Genomic DNA, 21,296 nt, shown 5'->3' on the forward strand with positions numbered 1-21,296 from the left:
CATAGTTTGGTTTCTTTTTTTCTGTCTTCATTTTTCTGAAGGGAGAAGGGGATTATTTTTTTCTCTCTTATGATCTGCAACTTGTTTTTTATTTGAATGATTACTCTGTATAACAGATTTTATCCACTATTTATACTATTAGGAGGGAAGAGAAACACTTCAAAAATAGATTTTTGATTTTTTTTTAAGGGCTGAATTTGTGTGTGTGTGTGTGTGTGTGTGTGTGTGTGTAGATGTTTCTTAGCCTTTTTCTTCATATAATATCTATAGGATTTTGTTTCTATTTAAATGGTTTCTTATGTGGAATTGTTTTGTTGTTGTTTGAAGGAAATCTGTTAAATTGTATTTATGAGTGGTTGCTAGCCTTTTCTTCTAAATGTATATAATAATAAATTTTGCTGTTGACTTCATTCTTAGAATATTAAGATTTTTGTAATTCAACTTCTTTAGGTGTAAACCCTGCAATTCTCATATATTGAGAAAGAAAGGGGAAATTGTTTTTTGTCACTTTCATTACATAAATTTGACTATCTTGTTCCATTTATGATGATTTTTTTTCTGTTTTTTATTTGTGGCTCCTAGAAGTAGCTTTGGTATTATGAGCTTTGGTATTATGTTATGCATTCTTATAGACTGTAGTCCTTGTTATAAAATATTCGTTTCTCTTTAAGAGTTTTAATATGATGATGTTCTAGATTTTCTTTGGTTAATTCATGATATATTTTTGTTTAGTTTTTGTCTAGATTTTTCTATTTGGGTTGTAGTTTCTTTTCATCTTCACATTGTTCATTTTATTAATATCTCTATTTCCATTTAACAAACTTTTTGGTATCATCACATATGAACATTTTCATGTGTGTATGTCTAATTTCTAAAGAAGTTTCCCTCTTTTTGAAAGGTTTCTAAACTAGTTAAATATTTTTATGCCTATTGTCTATTTTGCATCTAAGAATGCTGATAACAGTGTAAAAGATTTTTAATACACTTTATGAGTTAATATTTTATGAGTTATGTCACTTAGCTAGAGCAATTTTGTTAGTAAATTAAAAACATTTAAAATTATAAATCCTCCTAATCTTGTGTCCCAAATTTCATAATTTATTTTTATACTGTGTCTTTTTATCATTCTTGTATTTTAGAAACTTGCCAGTGGCTTGTCTAAATCATAAACTATGTGAAATTATTAACTTTAAAAGGAAAATAGATACATTTTAGAACCTACCTTTTATATAAATGTAGGTTAACAGATTTTGTTTAACAGATCGAGTTGACAGATCATTCAATGATGTGAAGACATAATCTTTTAAATTGTTAAATTTCTTTATAATTTATATTAACCTATTAATTGAAAGGGTTTAATACTTTATAATTAAACCAAAAAAGGCAAGGAGCTTTAAAAACAAAAGAACAAGCACAAATCACTTGAGAAATAATGAGCAGGATGAGGGAGTGCAAAGAAATCTTTACATCAGTAATCTGAGGCAAGATAGTTTCTGTATTTGAACATTAAATTTAGCTCTGAGCTTCCTGGCAAGCAAGAGAAAAAAGGAAACAGGATGGGTTTCATCGTTTTTGTCTGATAAAGAAAACTTATCAGTTTTTCAGGAGAGAGAAACGTTTTCTGGATTCTCAGTTATAAAAGGGGTTTGTTATATGAATTCTTACATAAGGAATATAATTTATATTTCCATTTTTGTAAATTATTACATTCCTGCTATTGTTGTGTTAGTTGCCATGTACCATTTATATGGACTGTAGTTATATTTGGTCATATAAAGTTCATGTCCACTGTTGTCAAAAGTGGAAATACCATGGCTGGGCTGTGTTTATGAATTGCCTCTAGAGTTGTAGCCATTGACGAACAGGAAACTGAAAGCTAAAAGTTCAGGAAATGTATTGTATTTAGGCTTTGTGGAAAAAATATATATGATACTTAACTACTGAAATCCATAGCCATTTGAAGACTGAAAAAATTATATATGCATTTAGTTAGCGATGAGTATTATGGGTTCTTATAACAATGCTGTCAGATGTTTAAATATGATAATAGATACAGTATGTGCATTGTAGGCCAGGAAAATTGTGCAATGCTAGGAAAAAAATGCAGCAGATTATTATATGTGTTCAGCTATATGCTTTCAAGAAATAAAACAGCTGGCACATCAGTCGAATTCTTCAATGATGTCTAATTTTCAGAGAATTGCAGTTTGGGTTTTAGTTTAGTTCCAGGGAAGGGGAGTTCCCTCTTTTATAAGATAGCCCATTTTACTGTTAGGAAGTTCTGATGACTTAAGTTTTATTTTCTCATATTGAATTGAACTTTGTTTCCTGGTAATTTTTTAATATACTCTATAGTTTTCTTCGTGTTGAAATGATTAATCGATCAAAACTATTTAAAAAGTTAAATGTATCAACTGGTATTTTTAGGTATTGTGGCTTTTTTAGTAATTATTTTTTTATTGAGATAAAACTTTGGTATTGTGGCATTTTAGGTGCCTCAGAAAATACTACCCATAGGAATCTTTATTTTTGAAGTTATTAAGAATATTTCTGTCAGAGATATGATTAACATATATGCCTGCACCTGGGTTTTCTTACTGTTCCTGTACTTAGCTTTTTTAACAGGGTGTGATTTATATGGATTCAGCATTCTTATTCTTTGAGACAAGCATGAAGTTTTAATAGCTTCTTTAAAATGGGAATTTACTGATAATATATTTTTGTTGCTGTTCCATTGGTGTATGTTTCAATAAAAGAGATAACTTAAGACTATTTTACTGCTACAACAAATGAAAATTCTATTTATTACAGGTTTTTAGCAATTTCAGCTGTATTTTATGCCAGTAATTGGAATCATTTTAATAGCCTCATTAAAATTAGCCTCTTTGCAGGATTGATTTTGGTTTGGATCTGGTAGGGTCATGTGTTCACCTCTGAACTATTGTGGTGGACAAGGAGATGGAAAGCACTGACTGGCAAAGATTGGGGATTGGGTCCACCCCAAGAGGTGAGGAGAGTGGTGCCCCAGTGGAAAATCCCAGAACGCTGTTTCCAGCAGGAGCAGGAATGGTCTCTTGCCCTGACAAAACTAGGAGTCTCCTCAAGGTCAGACCCTCAAGGGCCTGGAAGTGGGATAAGAAGTTGAACTTCGCGCAGCAGCTGATTTGCTGTGGAAATAGACAGTTCTTCCCAGAACAATTTTTACTTTCTTCTTACAATGTATTACATGTTACTTTTCTTCTTACTGTGTATTACATGCTCATTTTACAAAAATTTAATAACAATATAATCAGTGAAGAAAATAAAAATTTCTTTTAACACTTGTTTCCCTTTCTGAACGTTCTTAATTTCCCTTAAACTTCATTTAACATCTAGGTTACTTCTTATTTGGTTATTTGAAAGGGTGCTTTTTCAGCTGTTCTTTCTGCAATTGTGCTTCTAATAACTTTTAAAATTCATTATGAAGGAAATAGGAGTTAATTTTTAAAGGCTTTGTTTTTGTTTGATATAACTATTCTTTTAATTTGGATCTATTTTCTGAGAGAGATGATAGGCAGAATAGGCATAATGAGAACACAGACCTGGAAGTCGGAGTGGTTCTTACAGGGGAAGCAGGAAAATGAAGACCAAAAGCCTTTGTGTAAGCTCTTCAGAAGCAGGACGAGGGAGGTCCTTCGTGTTCAGTATCAGGAGGCACGATGCTGGTACATAGTAAGTGTTCCATAAATAGTTGTTGAATGAATAGAGGAGTTTCTCAGTAAGCATTTGGAGTAGCTCCTATTTCCTGCACTGTGGATAATCAAGATCAATTATATTCATCTAAAGTGAAGAGCCTTTGCTGTGCTCAGCCATTTCTTTCTTTTTTAGTGAAAATTTACTAACCTGATTATTTTTTTTTTTTAAAAAGATATGTACACACATACACACAAAAAAACAAAAAATGAAAATCTCTATTTCTTCCCCTGAATCCCATTCTCCAGAATTAGCTACTTTTAAGGTTTGGGACTTTTTTCCCCCTAGATATTTTCTCACATTTACAAATGTATATTCATTTTCTTTATACAAATAGAATAATGTACATTCTATTCTAAAACTTGCTTTGCCCCCTTTTGCCATTCTTAAACATTTTTCTATATCAATTTATACATCTGTTTCTTTATTTTTAATTGTTGCATAATATTCCATTGTGGAGACATGTAATAATAGTCCAGTAAGGAAATTTCCATTGTGTCCCATTTTTAAACTATCACAACAATGTTGTGTTTAATATTGTTCTGCATATAATTTTGCTTACTTCTGTGACAGTATCTACAGGTAATTTCTTGGAAGTGATATTGCTGGGCTAAAGGATATTTGTCCTTAAACTTTTTATAGATATTAGCGAATTCACCCTTGAAAATATTTTACCACTTTGTACTCTCTAATGTTCACTAAGGATATGAAGTGTTATTTTCTGAAAATTGTACACACTTTCATTTTGTGGATTAGAAGGGTTCAACTTTTGAAAATGAATCTTCATGGTAATTAAAGATGTTCAGAAGATGGTCGATGAAGTAATAGTATATTCCCATGGCCTGATGAAGTTAGCTGAGGTAGAAGATGGTAGACTCTGTTGTCTGTAGATCTGTAGTGTGCATTGCTCTGATTCAGATATGGAGGATCAAGGTGTTTGGTTTTCTAGGATTTAGTCTCCTGGGAATGTTTAACATAAACATTCCAGTGACAGTCTGAAGGGGGAGAAGGCCCTGACTGTTGGTTTGAGAAGTTTGGATTCGTTGTGCTGGGGAACTATTTAGAGTCCTTGAATTGGGGGATATACTGTATGAGAGAGGTTTTATTGATAGTATGTATCAAATGAATGGAAGGGAGGGAGTAGGCTGGAAATAGGCAGGTCAGCTGGAGAACTGTGGTAATTCAGGAAGGAAATGAAGAAAATCCAGGATATGGTGATGGTTGTGGGACTGAAAAGTAGGATTGTAAGAAACACAATGAACAGTTGTCAGGTCCTGTTAATTAAATAGACAAAGATTATATTACAATTATATTTAAAAAATTAAATAATGTAAACCTAGGAGAATAGCCAGATAATATAGATAATGAAGTAAATAGAGAAGAGGCCAAGTTTGAAAAAGTTTGTTTTCTTTAAAAATGTAGGGATATTAAAGCATCCTGAAATATCTATAGTCAGGCAATTAGAGAGCGAAAACTGGAGAAGGTAAGAGGCAGAAATTATAACAGATTTGTCCTAACAGAGGTATGTAGTAGTTGAAATTAAGAGTAGATGAGTCCTCTGGGCGGCCGGTTAGCTCAGTTGGTTAGAGCGCAGTGCTCTTAACAACAAGGTTGCCGGTTCAATCCCCTCACGTGACCTCCACAACTAGATTGGAACAACTACTTGACTTGGAGCTGATGGGTTTTGGAAAAACACACTTAAAATAAATAAAAGTTGGGGAAAAAAACTGGACAAGTTCTGATATGAAGTGATTGATAGGGAAAAGCTGTTGATTGAGAACTACCTTTTGAAAAGGGGTACTCTCAGAAATGGGAGATGGGATGAAAGAATAATCAGGGAAAGATGAACTTAGTAACTGAGGAGTAGGAAAAGAATCAGGAGAAAATGTTACTGAGACTTCACTTTCATTCTGTTACTCTACATATGATACTGTACACTTATTTACTTCACAGCACGGTGTCTACCTGGAAAACATGTTCTTTCTTCCTTTGGTAGCGATACCTCAGAAAATTTTGACAGGTTATTTTAAAGATGGAGTCAATTTTATTCCTGAAGTTGAATATTTATTTGTAAAAAGGTCTTGGAAAAATAGTTTTGGTGTCATATACTATGTTTCTTCTACTTTGATAAAACTTTTCATCTTGTTTTGGTATCTGTAGGTCTTAAACAAGAAAAAATACAGCTTATTGTTGGATAGATAAAAGTCCAGATACTTTGTGTATTTTAATTGGTCATTTAAAAGATGTTTCCTGGCTTTTGAAACTTGACTAATAACAAATTACAATAATCCATGTCTCCTTAGGAGGACATAATGTAAGTTTAGAATTTTTACTGTCTTGGTACTTGTCAAGATGGAGCCTGTTCACAGGAAGTGATCTAGAATCAAGTCAGGGACCTGTGACACTACTAGAGAGTCGGTTTGGGAAACGGTTAGGAGTGCAGGCTCAGGAGTCATTCCACCTGGTTCCATGGTTCACTTGACTGTTATGTCCCTTAATTTTACCATCTGGAAATGGCAGTAATGGTTCCTGGATCATGGTTATCGAGAGCATCCGTTGTGCAACTTACATTCTAGTAAGTAAGGAGAGACAGGCAATGGGCAAGCAAATAAGTATGTGCTAGGTGGTAAGTGGCGGGGAAAACATGGTAGGGCTGATTGCTGTCATTTCTTGCTCTTTTATAGTGGGTGATAGGGAAGCCCTCTCTGATAAGAAAGTATTTGAACAGAGACCTAAAGGAAGTGAGGGAGCAAACTGGCCATTTGAGGGAAGAGTTCCAGGCAGGAGGGAATGGTAAGTAAGTGCAAGAGTCCCGAGGAGGGCCATTTTGCAGGGTGCAGCAAGAAGGCCTGTGTAGCAAAAGCAGCGTGAGTGAGAGGAGCAATAGGAAATATTATAATTTCAGACAGAGCCAGATTGGCTATAGGGTTTAAACATAAGAAGGACGTTGGATTTTATACCGTATGAGACGGGAAGCCGTTAGAGTGTTGCTGGAGTAATTTTTTTTTTTTAAAGTCAGTCCGATTGTCACTTCTTTTCTCTAAAATGCTTCAGTTCTCTATTTCCTTTGGAATAAAGTTCAGATGCTTTGTTTTGGCTCACGAGGCCCTTCACAGCCAGTCTTCTGCCTGTTGCTCTAGCGTCATCTGTGTGCTTCCCGCTTTAGCCAATTGGATGACATGCCGTTCCCTGGATGGGTCCCCATGGTTCGCGTGTCTTCGTGTCGTTCTGCATGCTGTTTGCCTGTAAAGAAACCCTCCCCCTCAGCTCACACAGTCATTGGCTCTGTTTTCAAGGGTCCTCTTTGTGCTCTTTGGAGTGTCCTGTGCCTTGTTCTCCCACCATCCCCTCCCCTAGCCACTTCGCACTCCAGCCTCGTAGTCTTGGAATGTGCTGTGTTCTTTTAACCAGCTTTGATTTTACTCTTACCCTTGCCAGGTGAAACTACGCCCATTCTTCAAGAACCAGCTCAAACTGCCATCTTTTCCTTACTTTATAAACTGCCGTCTTTTCCTTACCCTTATAAATACTTTGTAGCTCTTTTATCCTTAATCATAGTTATCTTGAATTACAATGTTTCTTTGCCTACTTTCGTGCAAAATCTTTGGCCTTGCTCATTTCAGCTTCCATTGTAGCCCCTAGTGTAGGATCTTGAGCAGGTTTCACGTTCAGTAGGTATTCATGGTGTATGGGATTTATAGAATAATTGGAAAACTATTGGGTTTCAAGCTGCAGAGGGCCAAAAGCAGCAAAAATGTACAAAGTGGGACACCTGTTGAATTAACAAAATAAATGTACTAGAGCATAATGTTGATGGTGGCATGGTTACCCCCGTTCTCCCCTCGTGTTTACTAGTGGCACCACAACTTAGTGCACCCCCTTTGAAATGTAGTTTGGCAAAATGGATTCAGACACGTAAATGTTCATGGTTTTTGACTCAGTGACACCACTTCTGAAAATCATCTTAAGAAAATGATACAAATTAGAATGACAATTATAACAGCTACCACTACTCCTAATACTGAAAGTTTACTGTGTGACAAGCACTGTGCAAAGCCCTTGATGTGCATTACTTAATTTAGTTCACAGAACCCCAAGAGGAATGGATACTCACTCTCTTGGATTTTAGTATCTCAAATCCAAGGCGAGTAGTATCTCTAATGTAGTTTCTCTAATGACCAATGATGTTGAGCATCTTTTCATGTGCTTATTAGCCGTTTGTGTATCTTCTTTGGAGAAATGTCTTTTTTTTTTTTTAAAGATTTTTTTTTTTTTTTTTATTGGGGAAGGGGAACAGGACTTTATTGGGGAACAGTGTGTACTTCTAGGCCTTTTTTTCCAAGTCAAGTTGTTGCCCTTTCAGTCTTAGTTGTGGAGGGTGCAGCTCAGCTCCAAGTCTCCAGTTGCTGTTTCTAGTTGCAGGGGGCACAGCCCACCATCCCTTACGGGACTTGAGGAATTGAACCGGCAACCTTGTGGTTGAGAGCCCACTGGCCCATGTGGGAATGGAACTGGCAGCCTTCGGAGTTAGGAGCATGGTGCTCCAACTGCCTGAGCCACCGGGCCGGCCCGAGAAATGTCATTTTTTAACTGGGTTATCTTTTTATTATTGAGTTGTAGGCATTCTTAATATGTTGTAGATACAATCCTCTTATCCGGTATATAATTTGTAAAATTTTTCTTTCATCCTATGTGTTCTCTTTTCACTTTCTCATTGATGGTGTCCTTTGAAGCACAAAAGTTTTTCATTTTCTTGATGTCTAATTTATCAGTTTTCTTTGTTGCTTGTGCTTTCAGTTTCACATAAGAAACCATTGCCTAATCCAAGGTCAATGGAGATTTATTTACCTCTCTGTCTTCTTGTAAGAATTTGATGGTTTTAGCTCTTCCATTAAGGTCTTCGATCCATTTTGAGTTGCATTTTTTTTTTTAAAGATTTTATTGGGGAAGGGGAACAGGACTTTATTGGGGAACAGTGTGTACTTCCAGGACTTTTTCCACGTCAAGTTGTTGTCCTTTCAATCCTAGTTGTGGAGGGCGCAGCTCAGCTCCAGGTCTCCAGTTGCTGTTTCTAATCGCAGGGGGCGCAGCCCACCATCCCTTGTGGGACTCGAGGAATTGAACCGGCAACCTTGTGGTTGAGAGCCCACTGGCCCATGTGGGAATGGAACCGGCAGCCTTCGGTGTTAGGAGCCTGGAGTTCCAACTGCCTGAGCCACCGACCGGCCCTTGAGTTACTTTTTATATATGGTATGAAGAATGGTGTCCAACTTTGTAATCTGTTGCATGTGGAGATCCAGTTTTCCCAGTACCATTTGTTGAAAAAGACTATCCGTTCCTCCACTGAATTGTCTTGGCACCCTTTTCAAATATCAGTTGGCCATAAGTGTAAGAGTTTATTTCTCAGCTCTCAATTCCGTTGATCTGTGTGTCCTTATCCAAGTACCATGTGACTTGATTACTCTAGCTTTCTCATAAGTTTTAGAACTCTCAAGGGTGCATCTTCCCAACTTTATTCTTTTCAAGGTTCTTTTAACTGTTTTCCTCAATTTTGCTGTGAACCTAAAACTGCTCTAAAAAATAAAATGTATTTTTTTAAAAAGTACCCCTAACTTGTAATATTTGGATTATAGTGAATTATTTTTTCCTTTCTTTCTTTCCCAAAATTTCTGTAATATAATTAATTGCATTTATAATTTTAAAATTTTAACTAAGTTTTGGCTAATCGATTAATATTTTTCCCCCAGGAAGAAATCACATTTTATTCCTAGCTAGCCTCCTTCTAGAGTGGATTAGGAGGGGGTGGCTTTTGCAGTGGAGACCTTGGGGGGGGGTGGTGAGAAGGTGGCGCATCTCATCTGGTGTTTCCTAATAGCCAGGGGGGTCTTGGGGTCTCTCTCTGGGTCACCACTGCTGTGTAATTCGTTGACATGAATCGTGGGTGCTTGGTGTATTCATCTGGGCTACACTGGTTTGAGTTCCTGAAACGGTCTTGAGGGTTTTTCAGCCCTCCTTGGAGTTTTCTGTTGTGATTGCCCTCTAGCTTGCCAGGTCCTCACTGAGCCAAGAGACCAGGTTTTGGGGAATCCTGGAGATTGTGCTCGGAGGTGTACGGAGTAAGAGGATCTGAGCATTTTGTTGCCTCTGCTGAGTGGTGGCAGCGGCGGCGGCAGGGACAGTGGCTGCAGTCAGTAGAATAATTTTTTAACTCAAGAGGCAGCCTTTTGCTCTGTAGATAGAAACCAGACTTACTTGACTTTCCAGGAAGAGTACATGAAGGTGAGGAGCTGAGGTATAAGGTTACGATTAGAGTGAGCCAGTCTCAGATTTAACACTCAGCTCCCTGAATTCTTTCTCTTCAATGAGTTTCCCTCAGTTTCTTCCCAGCCTTCTCATTCTCCATTGAAAGTCCTCCCTCACACCCTAGCTTAGGACTTTCCTCAGAAATTTCCTTAGTGAAATTTTCATTTTTAGATGAAATTTTGGGAATCTGGCTAACTCATACAGTTGCCGTTGATAAATGGAATGAATGGTGGTTGAGCCGCGTGAGGGCAAGGAGCCAGACAATGCAGTCTGAGCCACAGAAGCCACTTTGATGGAAAGTGATTTTCAAAGGAGGAAAAGGAAGTCATCCAGGCAGAGCTCTTTACTGTCTTCTCTGCCCCTGTTGTATTTCTATCAATTTTTTACATCTGTATATGCTGTTTTCTTATGAAATCCTATGTTCTTTAAGTTCAGAGATCTGCAGGTGGTGCTAGGGCTAGTTTAGTTAAAACTTTAAATAGGCATACAGAGAAGCAAGCCATGTGGCTTGGTGACAAACTGCTATTCATATTTGTTTGTAAGTGCCACTATAGAGTACGTATTCTTTCTAGTTTAAGCGGTGTTAAAATCTCAGTACATTGAAATGCTTTATAGGTTTTGCATATTATAGGTGCCCATTTGAGATTTGTTCCGAAACAAAAGCAAGTTTTATAGACCTGCTAAAGACTATTAATACCAGTGTCAACAACCAAAATGCCCATCAGTAGACAATTGGATAAAGAAATTGTACATTTATACAATGGAGTATATTACTCTGCCATAAAAGAGAATGAAATCTTACCATTGGCAACAACATGGATGGGCCTAGAAGATAATAATGCTAAGTGAATAAGTCAGACTGAGAAAGACAAATACCATACAATCTCACTTACATGTGGAATCTGAAGAACAGAATAAATGAGCAAACAAAACAAATAGACTCAGAAACAGAGAACAAACTGATGGTTGCTAGATGGAAGGGTTTTGGGAGGATGGGTGAGAAAGGTGAAGGGATTAGAAAGTACAGATTGGTAGTCACAAAATAGGCACGGGGATGTGAAATACAATATGGGGAATATAATCAATAATGTTGTGAAGACTATGTAGGGTGTCAGGTGGGTACTAGACTTAACGGGGGAATCGCTTCATAGATTATATAAATGCCCAACCACTGCGCTGTACGCCTGAAGCTAATCTAAAATAATATCGAATGTCAACTGTAATTATAGATAGATAGACATGAGATGTTAAGTACAGCAAAGGGCATATAGTGAATGGTACTGTAATAGCTGTGGATGATGACAGAGGGGTAGTAGACTTGGGGGGGGTGACACTTTGTGAGGGGTGCAAATGTCTAATCAGCATGTTGTTTTGTACACCTGAAAGTAATAACAAAATTAAAAACAATACAAAACTGTCAACCAGAAGCCAACTTTTGTAGCGTTATGACTTAGAACTATTAAGATGATGTCCACTGTGTATTTTTCAGTTGAATTAATTAAAAGGGGGAAAAGAGCTTTAAACGTAGATTTAAAAAGAAAATGATATATTTATTAATGGCCTTTAGAAATGTAAAATCACAATTTTTTGTAAGGTTTAAAATAATTTCTTATATAGATTAAAGAAAAAAAGATACTGCAATTATCCATATTTCCAGAAATATGCACAAAACCATTGTTTTGACTGCTGTTTTAAAATAAAATACCTGCCATTTAAGGAGAGAGAGTTATTATTATTAATTACAGGCTTTGACTTTTGTAGTGTCATGGAAAAACTATACCCTTCAAATTTCAGACTGTCAAAATTTTTTCTAAACAGTGTTTGTTTTGTCAGATACTTTTCCCCACTTGGAACTCAATTCATAATAGTCGTGTCTTTTTTACTGTGTGTCTCTCTTATTCTGACTTAAAAATGTACTCATGGACTTGTGCTTCCACCCAAGATGGAATAACAGAGATTCAATTTACTCTCTTGGCTGTAATCATGTAACAAACAAAAACCCCAGAAAAAATATATGAAGTTTCAAACACTGAACAACAGGCAGCACAGGACACTGATCCCCAAGAAAGCAGAGACAGATGAACCTTACCTGGAGAGTTTCCAGGCTGCAGGGTGAGGAAGGGGAACAGGCAGAGCCCAGCAGTCTCCGTGGGTTGCGGAGGCCAAGGTGGCTAACTGGAGTTTGGAGAAGAGAGAGCTGCACAAGGCGAGACTCCAGAGGTCTGCAGAGTGTCCCCTTAAGTCTTCAGATGAGTACTGCTAAGTGCACGTGGTGTGTGGAAACCACCCAAAGCTGAGAAAGAATCACCCAAAAGGATTAGAGGGAATCCCCCCACCCCATTCTTTATCAGGATTGAGAATAGTTTGTGTTCCCACTAGCCAAAGAGAGAAAACCTCATAAGTCACAGGATATTGGGTTGAGTATTTAGAAGGGTATTATTGCCTCAGCAATGGGGCAAATGAAGCTCTAAACAAAAGACTGCTCTGATCCTTTCTCACAAAGCTTAAAAACAGGCCTCAAAAGGATCAAACTCTTTCCAGATAACTGCATCCCAGAACAAAGCTCAATATTTATGTTTATATGAAAATATCTCATCAAGGTAAAATTCACATTTGGCCTCCAGTCAAAATATCAGACTTGGAATGAAACAGGCAAAATACAGCACATGAGGAAGAAAATAAATAAATAAAAACAGACCCAGAAATGATAGAGATGATAGACAAAGATATTAAAACAGTTTATGACTATATTCCATATTTTCACCAAAGTAAAGGAAAGACTGAGAATGTTAAATAAATATGAAATATATTTAAAAGACCCAAATTGGACATCTAGAGATGAAAACAACAATGTGGGAGATGAAAAATATACGATATGGGATTTACAGCAAATTAGACAGTGCAGGAGAAAAGATCAGCAAACTTGAAGCCATAGCAATACAAAATATCCAAAATAAAACTCAGAGGAGAAATAAAAATTAGGAATAAATGAATAGAGCATTAATGAGCTGTGAGGCATTTTCAGGTGGCCTAATATATATGTAATTATAGTCTTGTGGAGGGGAGTACCAAGAATGTTTTTTAAAATGGCCAAAAATTTCCAAATTTGATAAAACTTGTAAACTCCAAGATCTAAGAAAAAGGAAAAGGGAACAAAGAACAGATGTGACAAACAGAAAACAAATAGCAAGATGTTAGATGTATACTACATTATAGCAATAATCACATCAATTATACAAAAATATAAACCCAGTTAAAAGGTAGAGCTTAGTAGATTGGATATAAAAGCAAGACTCAACTGTATGCTGCTTACAAGAAACCTAGTATACATATTGAGGTACAAATAGGCCAAAAGTGAAAGGTTGGAAAAGAATATTCCATGCTAATACTAATAAAGAAAGTTGGAATAACTAAATTTTAGACAAAGTAGATTTTAGAACAAAGATTATTATCAGGAATAAAGAGAGTCATTTCATAATGATAAAGTAGTCAATTCATCAAGTGGAATTAATAGTTCTAAATATTTATGCACCTAATAACAGTGCATAAATATTTATGCATAAATATTCTGATTCAAAAATGCATGAATCAGAAACTGATAGAACTGAAAGGAGAAACAGATCCACAATTATAGTTGGATCTCTCAATAATTTATAGAACAAGTTGACAAACAAGGTCAGTAATAATTTAGAAGATCTAATAACACCATGAACCAATTGACTAATTGACATTTATATGACATTCTACCCATTACAACAGAATGTACATTCTGTTTAATTGCACACAGAACATTTACTAATATGGACCACATTTTGGTCCAGAAAATAATGTCAATAAACTTAAAATCACTTATAAAAAGTATGTCATTTGACTAAAAGGGAACTAAATAAAAAATCAATAACAAAGATATCTGGAAATTCCCTAACTAGTTAGAAACTAACACACTTTAAAGAAACTCATGGGTCAAAGAAAAAAAAGTCAAAGATGAATTTAGAACATATTTTGTACGGATTGAAAATGAAAACACAACATGAAATTTGTGGGATACAGCTAATGCAAGTGCTCAGCGGAAAATTTATAGCACCAAATGCTTATATTAGAGAAGTGAAGTTGCAAACCATTGTCCTCAGCTTCTACCTTAAGGAACTAAAAAAGAAGAAACAAAGTAAGCAGAAGAAATGAGTTAAAGGTAAAAGCCAAACACCACTAAAATAGAAAACAGGGAAATAATAGAGAAAGTCGATGAAATCAAAACCTGGCTCTTTGAGAAGACCAATACAATTGATAATAGCCTGGTGGATCAGGAAAAAAAGAGAAGACACAAGTTACCAATGTCAGGAATGCAAGAGTTGGTAAAGCTGCAGATCCAATAGTTATTAAAATGATAAATAAGAGAATTATATGACTTACTTTATGCCAATACATTAGACACTTAGATGAAATGGGAAAATTCTTTGAAAGAAGCAAAATAACAAAGCTCACTTAAAAAGAAACTAATAACCTGAGTAAGCATATATCTGTTAAAGAAATTGAATTCCCCCAAAGAAAACTCTGGGTCCAAATGATTTCCCTGATGAATTCTACCAAACGTTTTAGAAAGTCATAATACCAACTTCATACAAATTACTCCATAAAATTGATGAGGAGGGAATACTTCTTAACTCATTTCATGACACTGGTATTATTCTGATACTGAAACCAGACAAATACATTGCAAAAAAAATATATTACAGCCAAATATCCCTCATGAATGCAGTTGCAAAATTCTTAACAAAATTTTGGAACCAAATTGATTCCAACAACATTCTAAAAAGGATAAAATGCAATGAACAAATGGAATTTGTCCCAGGAATGCAAGATTCGTTCAACATTTGAAAATCAGCATCATTTACCATGTTAACAGAGTGCAAAAGGGAAACCATATGACCAACTCAGTAGATGCAGAAAAAGCATTCAACAAAATCTAAAATGCATTGCTGATTAAAAAACAACAACAAACTGGGAATAGAAGGGAACTTCTTCAATCTGACAAAGAGCATCTTTGTAAAATCAATATCTGAAATCATGTCTACAGCCATACCGCCCTGCACATACCCGTCTCGTCTGAAATCATACTTAATGCTGAAAAACGGAATCCTTTCTCTCTAAGATCAGGAACAAGGCAAGATGTCCACCATCACCACTTCTATTCAGCATGGTGCTGGACTTTCTACCCAGTGCAGTCAGATAAGAAAAAGAAAGAAAAGACATCCAAATTGCCAGGGAAGAAGTAAAACGTTATTCGCAGATGACATGATTGCCTGTAATTTCTCCAAAAAAGCTACTAGAACAATTAAGTACGCTTAGCAAAATTGCAGGGTACAAGACCAATATAGAAAAGTCAATTGTGTTTCTATATACTAGCAAATGAATAGTCAGAAGTTGAAATTTTAAAAGAATACCACTTAGAGTAAAATAATACCTAACGGTAAATTTCATAAAAGATATGTAAGACCTCTACACTAGAAGCTATAAAATATTACTGAGAGAAATTAAAGAAAACCTAAATAAATGAATATTGTGTTCAAGGATTGGAGGACTCAATATTGTCAGTTTTCTCTACAGATACAGATTCAGTTCAATCCCAATCAAAATCCCAGCTGTCAATTTGTAGAAAGTCACAAACTGGTTTTAAAATCTTTATGGAAATGCAAAGGACCTAGAATAGCCAAAACAATTTTGATGAAGAACTTTGATGACTTAACACTATCTGATTTCTAAAAGTTATTATAGCTAAGTAATCAAAACAATGGTGTTGGTATGAAGATAAATAGATACAACCATGGAAAAGAAGAGTCCAGAAAAAAATATGGTCAAGTTTTGAGTATGGTGCCAAGGCAGTCATGTGGAAAAAAGTCTTTAAACAGATGGTGGTAGAACAATTTGATATTCATATACAAAAAACTGAATCCATACCTTGCATCATACATGTATGTAAAAATTAAGTCAAAATTGATCATAGACAAAAATCTAAAGCCCAAATCTATAAAATTTCTAGAAGAAAATATTTGTGACTTTGGATTTGCTAAAAATTTTGAGAACATAAGACCAAAAGCATAATTTACAGAAGAAAAAAGATAAATTGGACTATATCAATATTAAGAACATCTTTTTGAAAGTCACCTTTAAGAGACTAAAAGGGCAAGCCACAGACTGGGAGAAAATATTCTCAAAATTCCTCTCTGATTAAAGACTTGTATTCAGAATATATAAGGAACTGTCAAAACTCAAGAAAACAACCTGGTAAAAAATAGACAAATATTTGAACGAGACCCTTCACCAAAGAAGCTACATGGATGGCAAATAAGTACATGAAAAGACGGTCAACATCATTAGTCACTGGGGAAATGCAAATTAAAACCACAAGATACCACTGAATACGTTAGAATGTCTTTAGTTAAAAAGGCTTACAGTACCAAGTGTTGGTGAGGATGGGGAGCCACTAAACTCATATACTTCTGGCAGGAATGCAGAAATGGTACAGCCACTCTGGAAAACAGTTTGGCACTTTCTTAAAGACCCAGAATGTACACTTACCCTGTGACTTAGCCATTCCACTCCTAGGCATTTATCCAAGAGAAATGAATGTATATGACCATAAAGATTTGTATCTGAATACTCACAGCAGCTTTATTCGTAAAAGGCAAAAATTAAAAAACAAAGGCATCAGTAGGTAAATAAACAATGCTCTTTCCAAACAATGGAATAGAACTCAGCAATAAAAAGGAATGAACTATTGATACACAGAACAATGTGTTTGATTCTCAGTATAATAACAATAAGAGAAAGAAGCCAGGGAAAAAAGACATAATTCCATTTATATGAAATTCTATAAAATACAACTATTCAGAAAGCAGGTCATCGATTGCCTGGAGACATGAGGTGGTAAGGGATGAATTATAAAGGGACACAAGGAAACTTTCGTGAGTGACAAACATTCTTTATCTTGATTGTAGTGATGGCTTTATGGATATGTGTATATATATATATACATACATATGTATATATATACGCACTACGTATGTCAAAACTTAACAAATTGTATACTTTACATATGTGCAGTTTATTGTATGTTAAATACATGTCACTAAATATGTAAAATATGTATACACTCATTTTCTTCAGCATTTATAACATGCTGCTCAAAGTTCAAAAATCACGTAAAGGACTCAGAATAATTTTTTAAAATTGTTTTCAGTGATTAAGTTTGATGAGGTGGGAAAACATGCAATGCGTAGATCAAGTTTACTTAAAATTTTTAACTTACTACAAAATTGAGAGACTAAATGAATGTTCCAATTTGGGCTTTCTGAAATTCTGAAGGAATTTTCAGAATGATAGATATCAAATGTTACATTTAATTGTGGAACATTGTTCTCCAACTGGTTGATAAATAAAGGAGAGAAGGGAAAGAATGTTGTAGAGCGCTAAGTATAAAATGGAGGAAGTCAACAGAATTCTAAGCTTGGGAGAAATGCTTACGAGCTAGATTGGATGACTACGTATGTGTGATAGGTAGAATAATGGCTCCTCAAAGATGTCCACATCTGAATCACTGGAATTGGTTAATATGTTACCTTACAGAGTAGAGGGGACTTTCTAGATGTGATTAATGCCTGAGACTTTTAGATGAGGAGATTATCCTGAGTTATTCAAATGGACCTAACATAATCACGTGGATTCTTAAGAAACTTAGGGAAGCAGAGAAACTTTCCTGGCTGTGGTGAGAGGGAGATACGAGGGAGAAAAGTGATCAGAGAGATGCAGCACTGCTGGCTTTGAAAATGGAGGACTGGGGTCAGGAGCTGAGGAATTTGGTTGGCCTCTAGAATCTGGAAAATGCAACGAAACGATTCTCTTCTAGAGCCTCCAGAAGGAACGCAGCCCTGTTAACACTTTGATCTCAGCCCAGTGAGACCCAGTTCCAGCTTCTGGCTTCCAGAACTGTGAGATAATAAATGTGCATTACTTAGGTCAGTAAGTTTGTGGCCATTTGTTACGGCAGCTATAGGAAACCAACCAATACAGTGTGTAAGAGGGTAAAGCTCAAAATTAACAATGTTTTGCCAGAGGGTTGCAATGGAAAGTGAACTCTGTAATACCAAAATAACTTTTTCCATCCTTGAGAATTGTTTTCCCTTACACATATCAAACCTCATTTTTCCATAAAGTAAAACATGTATTTATTCATTAAAAAGTAATTCTAAATATAAAACATTAGAGTAGGAATAAGCCTTAGATATCATTCTGTTCTAACCCCCTGAAATTTATAGATGGAGAGCAAAACGGAGTGAGGGTCAGAGATGCCACAGCTGTAGTTACCAATAGATCAGAGTTTAGATTCAGGCATGGGTCAGTGCTCTACCCCATATGCCCTTTAATTAGGAATTTGTTCTGAAATTGTGAAATATCTGAGTCACTTTAAAGAGGGTGTTTACTGAGGGAGATAGACGAATCTTTTTCTTAGTCAACATGATTAATTTATGAGATTAACTTGTCACCTTGAAAGGCCCGAGGAGCCTGACATAGAGGAGGTAGAATAAGTCATACTAACAGACTTCTCTGGTCACTAACTAGATTTGCACACGGGAAGATACCAACTGAAAATGGAGGGGTTTGGGAAATGGTAGGAACACATCAAAACTGAATTTTCTTTATTTATTCCTTCCTAGTATGTTGTAGCCTTATAAATTCCATTTTTCTCTAGACTTCTCCCCAAACACTGAATCTCTTCCTGTAATGGAACATCCACTTGTTCTCAAAACCCTGTGCCAGCCAGACTCCAGAGCAGCAGTCTTCCATCTCTCTCCTCATCCCCATCCTCCTTCCTTCCTTTTCTACTTTTCTGGTAGGAATTGAAGTGGCCAAGGTTTTGTTCCTTCTACATAAGGGTTTGTTCGCAGACCCCAAAGGCTGTTCTTGTACACTTTTTCTCCTGGACATGTAATGGACCTCGTGAAGCCATGATTTAAATCTGCTTAATTTATATTATTGTGCTTTGGTGAGGCAATACTTGAAGAGGGTGCAATGTTACATTGAACCTTTATGCCAGGTTTCTTCCTTCTGCATTCCAGCTCTCTGAGCCATCTCTTCCTCCTAGTTAATGTGTAATGTCTGAAACCACAGATAATACTAAGCCTACATATACTGTTTTTTCCTATACATACCTACCTATGATAAATGTTAATTTATATATTAGGCACAGTAAGAGATTAACAAAAATAATAAAATAGAACAGTTATAACAATATACTGTAGTAAAAGTTATGTGAATGTGGTCTCTCTCTCAAAATAGCTTAGCTTTTTACTTAAAAGAAGCACTTTAAGGTTTCTCTCTGGTGTATCCAAATTACCAGCATCACTGCTCTTGTGCTTTGGGGCTCTGATCCTGAGGTGGTCGGCCTGATAACCAAGATACTGCAGTAGTGAAGAATAGGTGGGTGGGTCGCATGTACGTGGACAAAGGGATGATTCACGTCCCGGGCAGGATGCAGCAAGTGGCGCGAGATTTCATCACCGACTCAGAGCAGCACAAAATTTAAAACCTGTGAATTGTTTCTGAAATTTTCCATGTACTGTTTTCAGACCATAGTTGACCATGGAAAGCAAAACCACAGGTAAGGGGGGGACGACTGTACTCAGAGACTGGCAGCTAGGTGTGGTCCTCTGTTCTTGACTGCCCGTGTTTAAGCCAAACTGATACGATTCATAAGATAAATCTAGGTGTACTCGTATGTATGCACAGACATATACTTGCAGTGCACTTCAAAGACATATTATGCTAGGGTTTTCTTAATTACCACCCCTCTGATTAGAACAGAATGTTATTTTTGCTTTTATAGTTGAACACTCAGGTTCTGTGTAATTCTCCAGATTAGATTTTTCAGAGTTAATTTAGAGAAGGAATATGGTCAACTGGTAATAGGGAGTTTCAGCACTGATTCCTTATAGTGTCCAATTGTATAGTGTCTAGTGTATATTTTACGACCTTTCTGTTGACTGCTTTTGAAAACCACAGTGCATTTCAGTGTTTATCAAGTGCCTCTTGTATGCTGTTCACTTACAGTATTAAGCGGTGGGGTACCAAAATGAATGGGACACGTCCGCCTATACAGCGTTTACAGGCCTTTGTCATATGTTACCTTGTTGGCCCGTTCTTACAAATCATCAACAGACTTAGAATCAAACTGCTTGGCCCTCATGAATCAACCCAAGTTGATAGTCTATCACTGTGGCCCAGGTCAAAATTTAATTTTCTATGAAAACCATGAACAAGTAGTAGAGACTCCTGCTGTCTTTTCCTCTTGTCAGAATGTAAGTTCCATGGAGATATAAATTGTTCTCTGTTGTTTACTGCAGTATCTCCATTGCCCGGAACCGTTCCTGCACATTGTAGGTGCTCAGTAGATATTTGTTGTCTGAATAGGTGAATGGTTCCTTTCAGCTTCTCAACTCAGATGTCCCCTTCTTACAGTTTTCTTCCGACCTGAGCTGGCTATTCAATCCTTTGTGGATATATTTTCCTTACATTCCATTGGCCAGAACTAGTCACATAACCACACTTAGCTGCAAGAAAGGAAATTGGGACTTTATTCTGGGAAGCTTCATGTCCAATTAAAAAGTAGAGATTTTATTTTTAAGGAAGAACTGGAGAAGAGGATACTGAGAATTGTTAGCAGTCCCACAACTCTAACAGCGATATATATCAGGTACGCCGTTGAGCCAGTGGGTGTCCTGAGTTGGTGTGGAGCCGGCCACAGCTAGCTGGGAGAGGTAAGAGGCAACCCATAAAGTCCAGAAAGTACCCAAGAAGGACTCTGGAACTCATATACTGAGAGGAAAAGTGCGTTTAGCAAAGAGATGCAATGAAGGAGGCAATTGTAGCGATAAAGTGGTAGTTCCATTTAGGATTCTCTTTCCTCTCCTGTTTCCGTGACTGGACATCTTCGAGGCTTCGAGGCTTCGAGGCTTCGCTGCTAGAGGCTCGACCCAGAGCTTGGGCAGCACACTGGGCATGTGAAAGGCGCCCTCCGCTAAGGGCAAGGTGGGAGGATGAAAGAGAGAAGTGAAGTCTGGCTGCCCAGTCTGTTCAGTTAACTTCTGGCTGCTCAGGGTGAGTGACTGACTTCTTTTTGTTTTGTGATAAAACGTATATAACAAAGTTTACCATTTTAACCATTTCTAAATGAACAAATTAGTGGCATTAAGTAAGTACGTTCATAC

At 36.5% G+C, this 21,296-nt stretch overlaps 1 protein-coding gene and 1 long non-coding RNA gene across 8 annotated transcripts in view; one reads left to right on the forward strand and one right to left on the reverse strand.

Annotated features, from left to right (window-relative positions):
- Nucleotides 1–21,296, forward strand: part of FKBP5 (FKBP prolyl isomerase 5) — a 96,540-nt gene that overhangs the window by 15,994 nt on the left and 59,250 nt on the right. The window contains exon 1 of one of the 7 annotated variants that reach the window (XM_081044586.1): nucleotides 20,715–20,846. The exons of the other annotated variants lie outside the window; for them this stretch is intronic. The gene's annotated coding sequence lies outside the window, so the exon portion shown is untranslated. Of the gene's footprint in view, nucleotides 1–20,714; nucleotides 20,847–21,296 lie in introns of those variants that run through there. 7 annotated transcript variants of the gene reach the window in all.
- LOC308496035 overlaps nucleotides 16,682–21,296 on the reverse strand; it is a 39,890-nt gene continuing 35,275 nt past the window's right edge. The window contains exon 5 of the long non-coding RNA XR_013993092.1: nucleotides 16,682–20,639. This is a non-coding gene — a long non-coding RNA (uncharacterized lncRNA). The remainder of the gene's footprint in view (nucleotides 20,640–21,296) is intronic.

Source organism: Rhinolophus hipposideros, assembly GCF_964194185.1.
Source record: "Rhinolophus hipposideros genome assembly, chromosome: 3".
Taxonomy (NCBI): domain Eukaryota; kingdom Metazoa; phylum Chordata; class Mammalia; order Chiroptera; family Rhinolophidae; genus Rhinolophus; species Rhinolophus hipposideros.